Below are 12,568 nucleotides of genomic sequence, written 5' to 3'. Positions count from 1 at the left end.
CCAGCTGCTCCAGCAAAGTGAGGTTGAGATGGCCAATTCAGGCAAAACAATCTGCGGAGATAGAACATTACAGCGCAGTACAGGCCCTTCAGCCTCGATGTTGCACCGACCTGTGAAACCACTCCAAAGCCCATCTACACTATTCCCTTATCGTCCATATGTCTATCCAATGACCATTTGAACGCCCTTAGTGTTGGCGAGTCCACTACTGTTGCAGTATTTTTTCACTGGACATACAATCACAGCTAGTAGCCCCTACAGAGGGGCATGTCCGTACCTGCTCTTCCATTGCCTGTCCTACATCTCTGTTGCTGCAAGGCAGAATAAGTGTCCTGTCAATTCTATTGTGAAATTAACTGCTTGCCTGTACGCTCAGTGCTCAACTTTAAGACTTGGTTGGAAAACTGACCGATGCTTTCATTTAAATAAAGTTACTGCAGCCCTAATCCTGTCTGTACCAAATCCTTCACTGATTTCCTGTATATCAGTTAAAAATGCCGGAGCAGGTTTTACCTTCCCAGAGTTGGGGAATACAAGGGGAAGTGCATCAAAAGATACATCTCCTGATGGTTGCGCTATTGTGCTCTTGGGCGTTGGGAATGATCTGCAATCTGTGTCACAGTGAGTGTTTTGCCTGATGGAGATGTCGTCTTTTAAAATCTTTCCTACTTCAAGACTGTGAAGAAAACAACTTTACAACTCTGTTTCGAAATAAATAACTTTGTCTTTATTGACCAAAGTCTGCATGCAGATGGCTACAGGTTAGAGAGAGAGAGAGAGCTGTTAAGGTAAACCTGCTCATTCTTTCTCAAGCTCGCAAAGACATGGAGAAAACGTTCAATATTGATACACAAGCTGTATCATTTTACAAAAACAGACCTTGTTCAAAAATGTCATTACAGTCATAACTTCTGATCAAACATGTTGTCATGGAAAGACCCTGACTCGGCTTATTTGCAGTAGTTTGTCTTTAGAGGATTTAAGACGTGGTCCTATTTTGTTTTTACCTCTGCCCTCATGATGCCTTGACGCAGATGGACCTAGGTCATGAGGAAGTTGTGTTATTAGGACATTCCTAGATCATGGCTTTGTTATCAGGTTTTAATAAGGTCAGGCACTATTTTCCCTCTTCTGGCCTTGTATGATACAATTATGTGGATTCTTAGCTTTGTCTAGTTTGTCAGGGTCTGATCTTGGCCCTTAGCTGACACAGCTGTCTCACACTTGGTTACATAAGTTGGCTATTTTTCCCATCATGCTATTGCTGAGTTTGTACACTTTCACATTCCCTCCTGTTGTCCCATCAGGACAACCACTCAATTTGTTCAAATAGGGATATTCAGGAGACGGGTGTAAATACATTGACACAAGCATCCAAGCAATCCTATTGCTAACAGTAATAATAGTAATAATATGAAGGCCTTAAAGATCCAATCGAACAATCCGTGTCCCAGCCAACCTAACCAACCTGGTGGGTTATAATCGTGAAATTCTTGGCCAATTTCTTGAAGTTGATCCGCCTGTCTTCTTATATGGTCAGCTAGGTTGGTAATATTTTCAGAGGCATCTGGGATATAAGTACAGCATTCCTGACCTATAATGGCACACGTTCCTCCCAGCGAGGCTAACAGATAATCCAGAGCCATTCGATTTTGTAATGCCACAGTCCGGACAGCCACCAGCTCAGCCGAGACCTCGGCTAGTGCCCGTCCGGTTGCCCTGGATTCTGCTGCTGTTATGTTCGACAGTTGTTCCAATGCCGAGGCCATAAGGATCAGTTCGTTTGCTGCCTTGCCTGTTCCGTATTGTGGAAAGGCGATCATAAAGAACTCCTCGGTTTTACTAATGGTCCTCCTCATTCGTGAGGAGCGTTGTTTAAGGGAGCGTAGGTGGTGCATGCAGGGTACGACATATCCTAGATAACAGGACCCTGTCCAATTTCTGGGAAGCCAGGAGTATGCTTTAGTGCCACATATGAAATAGGTCCCGTTATAGGCCGTAAAATTCTCAGCCATTGTCATCCAGGGTACCTGGGAATTTTGCGTCCATGAGATATTTGATGTTTTATTCCACACCCTGGACCAATCAAGAACAAACATACCCTTGTTGGAGATGTTTGGTATCGGTCCCTGCCATTCAGTTGTAAGATTACACCTACTCTGCCCCATTGATGGTCCTTCTCCTGATTTACAAAAACATAGGGATCCTTGCGCAGTGCTCGATGGGATGATAAGGGCAGGGGGATTCGAAACATGGGGATATCCAGGTTGATACCAGGCTGAAAATCTAGTCATCCCATAGCCAGCCGATCTCCAAATTTTCATATCTCCACCGAACCCCTGTTCGGTTTTGACGCAGTATCCACTCAACTGTTTCTGCTAAGTGGAATGGGAGTGATTGGAGAGGTAGCCCCTCCTTGGAATGGATGGGGATACGGGTACAAACCCAACAGTTACTTACATTCAATCTGTCAGCATAAATATATGACATATATAGAAAGCTATTAGCACGCAGCTCTTTGTCAGTTTGTTCGCCTACTGTCGAATGGCCATTAAGACCAATTAGTCCAAATAGTCCAAATGTGACAATGAAGATCCTCATCCTGCGTCCTCGTTGGGGCTGGAACCAATCTTCTTACAATCCGATAGGTGTACCCAACTCGAACGTCCTTCGAGTTTAACGGCAGTCGGTGTAGTCAGCAATACTTGAAAAGGGCCGCTCCAGCATTGCCCTAACTTCTCTCTGTCCCAATTCTTTATCAGCACGTAGTCTCCTGGTTTGACTACTGGATATCGAGGGATCTTTGTTCCGGCTGTTGCTGGGAGATGGGCCTGTTTTACCTGCGAGTGGAGAAACTTCAAAGATAATGTTAATTGCTTCAAATAACTCAGCATTTTATCTCCCATAACGTGGAGGTCTACTCCCTCTAGGGGTTCTTCATGGGCATCCCAGGGAGTCCTCATTGGCCGACCGTAGACCACCTCTGCAGCTGACAGTCCGGACCGCGAATGTGGAGTAACCCTCATGTGAAACAGTGCCAAAGGCAATACCTTTAGCCAATTTAATCCAGTTTCTTCGGTCAATTTAGATAATTTTTCTTTCAAGGTCCCATTTGCTCTTTCCACAATTCCTGCTGCCTGTGGATGATATGCGCAGTGCAGTTGTTGTTTAATTTTGAGTGCTTCGCATAATTCAGAATTGATTTGAGCCACAAAATGTGTTCCATTGTCTGAGCTCATCATTCTGGGAATCCCAGATCGGGGAATAATTTCTGTCAATAGTAATTTTACCACCGTATGTGCAGTGCAGTTGGTGGTGGGGAAGGCTTCAATCCATTTACTAAATACATCAATGATCACTAAACAATATTTATAGCATTGTACTTTAGGTAATTCAATAAAATCAAGCTGTATGCAGGCAAAAGGACCATCTGGCAAGGGGGTTGTTCCGGGAGGGCATTTAATGCCTTTACCCTTATTATTTTTCATGCAAATAAGACATCGATCCAGCCGCATTTGTGCTGCTGTATTCAGATCTGGGTGCCACCAAGTTTTCAAAAGTAACTGTACCATTCCCTCCTTGCCAAGATGTGTACAAGAATGCAAATAATCAATAAGTATCGGCAATAACGAATCTGGAACACAAACTTGACCTACTGGGGTAAGCCAGAGGTTGTGTGTCAACGAGTGCGAACACCCCATTGACTTCCATAGTGTGCGCTCAGAATCAGAGGCGTCCCTCTGTAACCTTTGAATTTCAGCTAACTCTGGCATGCCCTTTTTTGCTAGAATAGGTAGCTGATTTAAAGCCTGTGTACCCCCTGCGGGAACAATCATAGGGGCTGATGCAGACGCTGCCTTAGCGGCTGAATCAGCACGGGCGTTTCCTAATTGCACAGGAGTGTCCCCGGAAGTGTGCGCAGCACATTTAATGATAGCCAATTGACGAGGAAGTTGAATAGCAACGAGGAGATTTTTAACCCAAAGAGCATTTAGAATGGGAGAGCCTGCAGAGGTAAGGAACCCACGTTGCTGCCAGAGGCGGCCAAAATCGTGGGTGACACCAAAAGCGTACCTAGAGTCTGTGTACACATTCACACTTTGGTCTTTGGCCAGAACACAAGCTCTAGTAAGGGCGAATAGCTCAGCTTTCTGTGCTGAGACTGGAATCTGGAAAGCAGCTGCTTCCAGAATGTCAGTGTCTGTAACAATGGCATACCCCGATTGCGGGACACCCATTTGGGAAATAGAAGAACTGCCATCAACATAAAAAGTGAGATCAGGATTATCAAGAGGGTGGTCAGTTAAATCGGGATGAGTTGCGGTAAGGAAGTGATTCCTAAGCAAACAATCATGTGGTGGATCAACAAGTACATCAGGGGGATGTTCGAGGAATGCTGCGGGATTTAAAGTGGAACAGTAATGGAAAGACAGATATGGGTTCTGTAATAGTGAGACCTCATATCGGCTCAAGCGGGCCTGTGTCAGATGCTGGGTCTGCTGAGATGTAAGGAGAGCCACAACAGAGTGTGAGGTATACACATGCACGGGCTGATGAAGGGTTAGATTAGAGGCTGCCTGAGCTAACACATGTACAGCAGTGAGAATTTGAGTGCAGGGGGGCAAACCACAAGCTACTGGATCCAATTTAGTAGAATAATAGGCAACCGGACGGCGTTGGTCACCATGTTCCTGTGTCAAGACACCCGTGGCACATAGGTCAAGGACATTAACATACAACTGGAAGGGCCTGTCATAAAGAGGTCGTCCTAGAGCCGGGGCGGAAGCCAGCGCGTTCTTGAGAGTAATAAAAGATTGCTGTGCTAAATCGGGTAGTTCAAACTTAAGGGGTGAATTCTGGGAGGAATAAGGAGTAAGCTCCTTAGTATGAGCAGTAACATTCGGAATCCATTGTCTGCAAAAGTTCACTAAACCTAAAAAGGCTCTCATCTGCTTTGGCGAGGTAGGAAGTGCGGTTTGCAAAATGGGAGTAATACGATCCTGCGTAAGGGAACGTTCAGTAGCGCTTATCAGAACGCCCAGAAATTTAACCTGCCTTTGTCCTTTGTGTACTTTATTAGGTGGTATTACATATCCCCAGGAATGGAGACGGGTGAGCAGATAAATGGAGTCGCGTTCGTTAGAAGCAAAGTCAGGGCTAGCAAGGAGTAAGTCATCGACAAACTGTACAATAGTAGATTCCCCCGGGGGTGTCAAAGTAGCTAATTGGGAGTGCAGTGCCTGTGAGAAGAGTGTCGGTGAATGAATGAAACCTTGCGGTAGCCTAGTCCAAGTGTACTGGTGCCCTTTGAATGTGAAGGCAAACAAATACTGGGATTCAGCGGCAAGGGGTATCGCAAAAAAGGCGTGTTGTGAGTCCACAAGGGTAAAGACAGCTGCCTCAGGCGGGATATTACTGAGGATTGTAGCCGGGTTAGGGACCAGGGGATGCAAGGGTTCAACGATTTGATTGATACGGCGGAGGTCCTGGACCAAACGCCATTCAGACGGCCGCCCAACCTTAGGAACCGGAAGAATAGGAGTGTTACAGGGCGATTGGCACGGAACCAAAATTCCCTGTTGAAGGAAGGACTGTATCATGCTGGAGATTCCTTCCTCAGCGTCAGGGCGAATAGGGTACTGGGAAATGGAGGGCAGGGGCACACCGGACTTAACCTTAATGAGAACTGGAGGCACATTAGTAAAACCAACTTCATGTTTGGATGCAGCCCATAAGTCTGCAGGAATCTCTGGGGATGGGGAACGGTTGGTCCGATGGTGGTTCAATGTACCATCAACATAAAAGGGCTGTGAAAAATACTGTAACGTGCCTTCAGGGAAGGTCTGTCGTCCAGTATAAAAAGGATCACATTTTCCTTGGAGGGTAGCAACCAGAAAGCCCAGTGACCTGGCACTGTAGCCTGCATTGACAGTGAGGGTAACGTGAGGTGCCACTAGTCCAGACTGTTTCCAGAATACGAGGGGCACTTCAACAAGAAATGCAGAGCCCTCTTTTCCCTCAGCATGAGCGATGAAAGTAACCGCCACCGTGGACCCGAGGGAGCCCTGGTAGATGGTCTCCAAATCGGGCGAGCACCCAGTGTGGTCATAGCAAAGGGTCACGTGTGGGTGAGGAACATGCAAGGGAGGTGAAAAATTGGAGGGATCAAAATCAACGGACCACCATTGGGGAGTGAAAAAAAGGGGTAAATTTCGAGGCTGGACTTGTGGAGCCGTGGAGATCGTGACGCCGTCGTCAAGGCAAACAATCTCAACTTGTAAGTGACATAACAGATCACGGCCAGCAAGATTAACACCGAGGGTACGCGTGACAGTGAAGGGAATACAACATTGACGGTCATTAAATTGAACCAGAAGGGGTTTCGTGAGTTGGTATGTAGCCCTCTCACCCATAAAACCAGAAAGTTCCACATATTCGTCTGAGAGAGGAAAACAATACTGTTTAACTAACGTCAAATTCAACGTAGAAGCAGTTGCCCCTGTATCAATGAGGAAGGGGACGGGAATACCCTCAATGTGAATTGTAGCTGTGGGTTCCTCCGAGTGGTCGCCAGAGAGAACCGGGAAATTGGAACGGGCCAGTCAATAGGGGTGGGAGTCAGTGAAGGGAGCATACCGCCGTGGAGAGGGTGCCCTGTCTCTGCGTGATGCAAGGCAATCCTTAGCGTAGTGACCCATCCGTCTGCAAATAAAGCAAGTGACACTGTCTCGGGTTGGAGGACAAGGCCGGGGAGGGCCTTGGTGACGTTCATAAGGTGGGGGGTTCCTGCGAGGGGGTCGCTGGACAAACTCCGACTTTATTTTGGGTGTAGGAGGGTCCCTTCCGAAAGCTTCTCTGTCACGGCCATTTCTCCAGTAATAAGAGATAGCACGTCGCATGTGGGATTTGGAGCTATCAGACCAATCCATATTATTAGTTTTAATACTGGTTGCTATGCGGTCAGGCACGACCTGCATAAGCAGCGCATTGAACTGGGGAGATTTCAAGCCCGCATTAAAAGTCTCATCACCGGAATAAAGAGTGTAAATAAATTCCACAAAAGTGGTCAAAAAATTCAGGACCCTCCTCCTTAGGAGTGGGTGTACAATCAAGAATTTTGGAGATATCTACAGGTTTACGGAGAGCACGCTTAAGTGCTGGGAACATTAAAGCGAGTTGAGCCTCATCTGATGGATTGTTGGTTTTAAATGCATCCCATGTGGTTCCATGATCCCCTAATTCTCGTTTCCATTTCTCACCTAAATCTGGGGAAGGGATGAAAAAATAAGGGAATACTGATCCCTAGGGATAGCACCATACACAGTCGCAGTTCTCCTCAGATATTCAGTAAAGCTCTCTGTGTCCGTTTTATGTGACGGACAGTGAGCCATGATCAAACAGAGCTCCTGAGGTTTAAAAGCCTGCCATGTCTCAATAAATTGGTCGTCGTCATCAGTCGATCGAGGGTTAACGAGACGTCGGATTGGAAAATTTGCAGGGGGAGGCGGTGGTGGAAAAGGCTCCTCTACCGGTGCTATACTGATAGTTAATTCTTGGAAAGCCTGATTAACAGAGGTAACGGGCTGATCGAGGAAGGTGGTTGGTGCTTTTGAGCGAGTGCGTGTTGCAATGGGAGTAATAGGAGCAGGGAGATTATCGGCAGCAAGGTTGTTACAAGGGGGAGGGTGAGAACGGGGCTGCCGCACCGTGGAGCTGGGAAGAGGTGGCCATGGGGGCATCATGGGGTTTAATTCCTCCTCCTCCTCCTCTGTATCAATCAAATAGGGAAACAACGGCATGCCAGAGGTAGTGGGAGGATCCTCCTGATTTTTAATCTGATGGACTATTCTGACCTGCTTAACACCCGATGCAGTATTATCTCCCCCTTGATTCTTAGGATCTTTCCTGTCCCAAAGTTCACATTCGAATTTCAACGTTTCCCAGTCTTATCAGGGAACATGGTGCACATAAAAAGCAAGGGAGAATTGTCCTCCGTTTTGTCCAGGCTCTGGCCCATGACTTTTAAGGAGTGGAAAAAAATTTAAAGAGAGAGAGAAGAGAAAAAAAATGGGGAAAAACTGCCTTGTAAATTTAAAAGTCAAAAATCCAAATCTGGTCCTTGACCTAGCCAAGCCTGTGTATCCCTGTCCTGGGGAAAAAAAACAAGAGCAGGTGGTCCCTGACCTTAGGCTTTGAACGACAACCGGGTCCCAGACCCTAAGAACTTTACTCACAGTCAAATTTAGATTCGAACACCGTCACCTGTCAGCGTTATCCGTCAGGGACGAGGGGTCACAGCACCGATCCGAGAGAGAGAGAGAGACCAAGGTTAAAGCTTACCTTGTTGCGCCGTCCGTCTCCACTCTCCGGGTTCGTGCTCGATCACTTGTTCGGTCCCCCACGGAAGCCACTCAGGGTATTGGTGAGGGCTCGCAGCGCCACTGTCGTCTTTTAAAATCTTTCCTACTTCAAGACTGTGAAGAAAACAACTTTACAACTCTGTTTCGAAATAAATAACTTTGTCTTTATTGACCAAAGTCTGCATGCAGATGGCTACAGGTTAGAGAGAGAGAGCGCTGTTAAGGTAAACCTGCTCATTCTTTCTCAAGCTCGCAAAGACATGGAGAAAACGTTCAATATTGATACACAAGCTGTATCATTTTACAAAAACAGACCTTGTTCAAAAATGTCAATACAGTCATAACTTCTGATCAAACATGTTGTCATGGAAAGACCCTGACTCGGCTTATTTGCAGTAGTTTGTCTTTAGAGGATTTAAGACGTGGTCCTATTTTGTTTTTACCTCTGCCCTCATGATGCCTTGACGCAGATGGACCTAGGTCATGAGGAAGTTGTGTTATTAGGACATTCCTAGATCGTGGCTTTGTTATCAGGTTTTAATAAGGTCAGGCACTATTTTCCCTCTTCTGGCCTTGTATGATACAATTATGTGGATTCTTAGCTTTCCTTTAGTTTGTCAGGGTCTGATCTTGGCACTAGCTGACACAGCTGTCTCACACTTGGTTACATAAGTTGGCTATTGTTCCCATCATGCTATTGCTGAGTTTGTACACTTTCACAGAGACAACGAGAACAATCCTTAGATAAGGTGAGAGAGTCAAAATAAAACTTCGGCAAGGTGCCGCATGTGCTGCAACCATTTCCCTCCCCCATCACCCCAACCTCCCCACCCATGCTGGGGCAAGTGACCTGGAAATGGCGGAAGCACTATTGGGAATTTGTCAATATCATTCAAATGTCCCTGGTCCAGAGGAGCAGCCAGGGGCAGCAATGTGACATGGGGCAAGTCTTACCTCAGGCATACCATTGTTCTCAGTAGATATTTGACCCGATCAGATCAGAATGCCTGCAAGAGTTGGGCTAAATTCATTTTTAAAAATTCTTTCAAGCGATGTAGGGTTTCACTGGCTGGGCCGACATTTACTACGACATTGCACTTGAGGAGGTTGTGGTGAGCTGCCTTCTTGAACCGTTGCAGTCAGGGGGTAGTCCCAGGATTTTGACCCAGCAACAGTGTCCAGCAACATATTTCACAGGCAAGACGGAAGATGTGGATAGTGGCTGATGGACAATTGACTTTTGACCGCTCTCCAAATTTTCCCACTTCGTCCAAGATGATGCCCACCACTGGCAGGACTCAACAACACTGCCCACTATCTCCGCATCATCCCAAGTACAATATCAATTTGGAGATAGTCGCACACGCAGAAAATATCGTCCTCCAGGGCCAAAGGGAATGGAGATGGGGAAGAAAAGAAACAAAAGATGTGCCCAGAGCAGGTGTGCTGCTGACTGAAAAACAACACAATATAAGCAAAGGAAAGGAAAATAAATGGAGCCCAGATTTTGGAATGAAATTGTTGTACTCAGCGCTGAGTCCAGTAGGTTCTTGGTTGCCTATTGGAAGATGTATTGCTGTTCCTGAAGCTTGTACATTGAGCCTCACTGAAACAGTGCAGCCTTCTGCACCGTAGAGAGTCTATGGATTCAATAAGGTCATGGTTGATATGGGACATTCCTCTCACCTTTGCCCCATATTATTTAAAACATTTGGTTAACTCAAATCTATCAATCATTAATTTAAAATCAATGTTATGTCCAGAAAAGAGTTTCAAACTTCTGCCACACTTAGATTACAGATGTATTTCCTAACTTTACTTCTGAAAGGCCTGCTCTAAGTTTCGGGCTATGCCACATAGTCCTAGACTCCTCAACCAGTGGAAACCATGAGTGGAACGTTCTCATTTTTGCTCAGAGTTCTGGCTGAGGTGCGAAAATCGGCATGCAGCTCGTCAGCAGTACAGCTGGGTTTTCTCACCAGATTATACAGTACTCTGTCAGAGGGGCTGATCAGTGGCAAATGGAACTCAATCCGGGTAAGTGTGAAGTGATGCTCCTGGCCAGGACAAACAAGGCAAGGGAATAACAAGGCAAGGGGATACATAGTAAATGGCAGGACCCTGGGGAGCACCGAGGATCAGAGGGATCTTGGTGTGCATGTACACTGGTCCCTTAACGTAGCAGGGCAGGTGGATACAATGGTTAAGAAGGCATACAATATAGTTGCTTTTATTAGCCGAGGCATGGAATTTAAGGGTAGAGAGGTTATGCTGGAACTGTATAAAATGTTGGTCAGGCCATAACTACAGTATTGTGTGCAGATCTGGAATCCACATTATAGGAGGGATGTGAAAGCACTGGAAAGGGTGCAGTGGAGATTTACCAGGATGTTGCCTGGGCTGGAGACTTTTAGTTCTGAAGAGAGATTGGATAGACTGAGATTGTTTTCCTTGGAGCAGAGGAGACTGAGGGGGGACATGGTTGAGATGTATAAAATGATGAGGGGCACAGGTAGAGTAGACAGGAAGAAACCTTTTCCCCTTGGTGGAGGGGTCAATGACCAGGGGGCCAAAATTAAAGGTAAGGAGCAGGAGGTTATGAGGGGATGTGAGGAGAAACATTTTCATCCAGAGGGTGCTGGGAGCCTGGAACTCGCTGCCTGGAAGGGTGGCGGAGGCCCTCATAAGAGTTAAGAATTAATTTAGATGTGTACGTATGATGCCAAGGAATACAGACCATGGGCTAAGTGCTGGAAAATGGGATTAGAGCAGTTAGGTCGTTGTTTTAGACTGGCATAGACATGATGGGCCGATGGCCCTTTTCTGTGCACCTCGATGACTCCAAAATGAATCTGCAGGTGTGGCCCACGTCACCATGCTAGCAGGAGGGGGCAGGGCTGGAGAAAGACAGCAACGTCTTGAATCCCGAGATCACAGCACCCTCCTTTCCCTGAACTGAGGAGACCAAACTTCCTCTAATGCACCTCCGTGCACTAACCCTAAACTCAGTCTTCTACTTCTCAGCCTCCTCTGAGGTCACCCTGTACCCGTTTTCTGCTCTCTAAACTCTACTGCCACTAACTGCTGCCTAGTCAGCTTCCCTCCTCACCTCCAATGCTGACCAATATAGTTTTTAAAAAATGTATTTGATTACAACCGTGTATCAAGGCGGGTTACAACATATAACTACCCTGGGAAACGTACTTCCCAACAATCAACTGCACAGTTTGTACAATTTTTTCCCCCTTTTTCATACCCCCCCCAACACCTCAAATACAGTCACAAACATCCTCCACCTTTTCTCAAACCCCTCTGCAGAGACCCTTAACTCATACTTTATCTTTTCCAACCGCAGGAAGTCGTACAGGTCACACAACCAAGCCAATACCCCCGGTGGCGATGCCGACTGCCACTGCAGTAAGATTCGCCGCTGGGCAGTCATAGACGCGAAGGCCACGACATCCGCCTTCCTCCTCTCCATGAGCTCCGGCTTCTCCGAATCCCCGAATATCGCCACAAAAGGGTCTGGATCCACCTCCTCCTCCATTATCCTGGCTAAGACCGTGAACACTCTGCCCAGAATCTTCCCAATTTTTTGGAACCCCAAAACATGTGCGCGTGATTCGTTGTTCCCTGTCCACACCTCTCACACTCATATGCTACCCCCTGGAAGAACCCACTCAATCCTGCTTGGGTCATATGCACCCTGTGCACCATCTTAAACTGTATCAGGCTCATACTTGTGCACAAGGAGGTCCCATTTACCCTGTGCAGTGCCTCACTCCATACTCCCTAATTGATCACCAGTCCCAACCTCTCGTCCCATTTTTCCTTGATCTTCACCACCCGCTCCCCTCCCTGCTCCCCCAGCTACTTGCATATCTCCCCAATCCCATAGATCCCTCCCCTTCCACATTCGGAAGCAGCAGTCGCTCTAACAGGGTGTATCCCGGCAACCTAGGGAACCCCCTCCAGACCTTTCGCGCAAAGTCCCTAACTTGCAGATACCTGAACTCATTCCCCCTCGGGAGCTCTACCCTCTCCCTTAGCTCCTCCAGACTGGCGAACCCTTCCTCCAAATACAGATCCCTCACCTTGACCAACCCCACTTCTCTCCACCTCCTGTATACACTATCCATTTCCCCCAGCTCAAACCCATGACTCTCGCACAGCGGAGTTAACACCAACAGCCCCATCACCCTAAAATA

At 46.9% G+C, this 12,568-nt stretch overlaps 1 long non-coding RNA gene across 1 annotated transcript; it reads right to left on the bottom strand.

The window, feature by feature from the left end:
- Window positions 1–704: 704 nt before the first annotated feature.
- LOC140430840 (uncharacterized) lies at window positions 705–8,473 on the bottom strand. Its single transcript, XR_011949563.1, has 2 exons — window positions 8,235–8,473; window positions 705–2,855 (listed from the first exon to the last, which is right to left on the bottom strand). It is a non-coding gene; the product is annotated as an uncharacterized lncRNA (long non-coding RNA).
- Between the last annotated feature and the right edge of the window lie 4,095 nt (window positions 8,474–12,568).

Source organism: Scyliorhinus torazame, chromosome 10 (assembly GCF_047496885.1).
Source record: "Scyliorhinus torazame isolate Kashiwa2021f chromosome 10, sScyTor2.1, whole genome shotgun sequence".
Taxonomy (NCBI): domain Eukaryota; kingdom Metazoa; phylum Chordata; class Chondrichthyes; order Carcharhiniformes; family Scyliorhinidae; genus Scyliorhinus; species Scyliorhinus torazame.
Note: the sequence above shows the minus strand (reverse complement) of the source record. Positions and strands in the feature narration are given on the sequence as shown.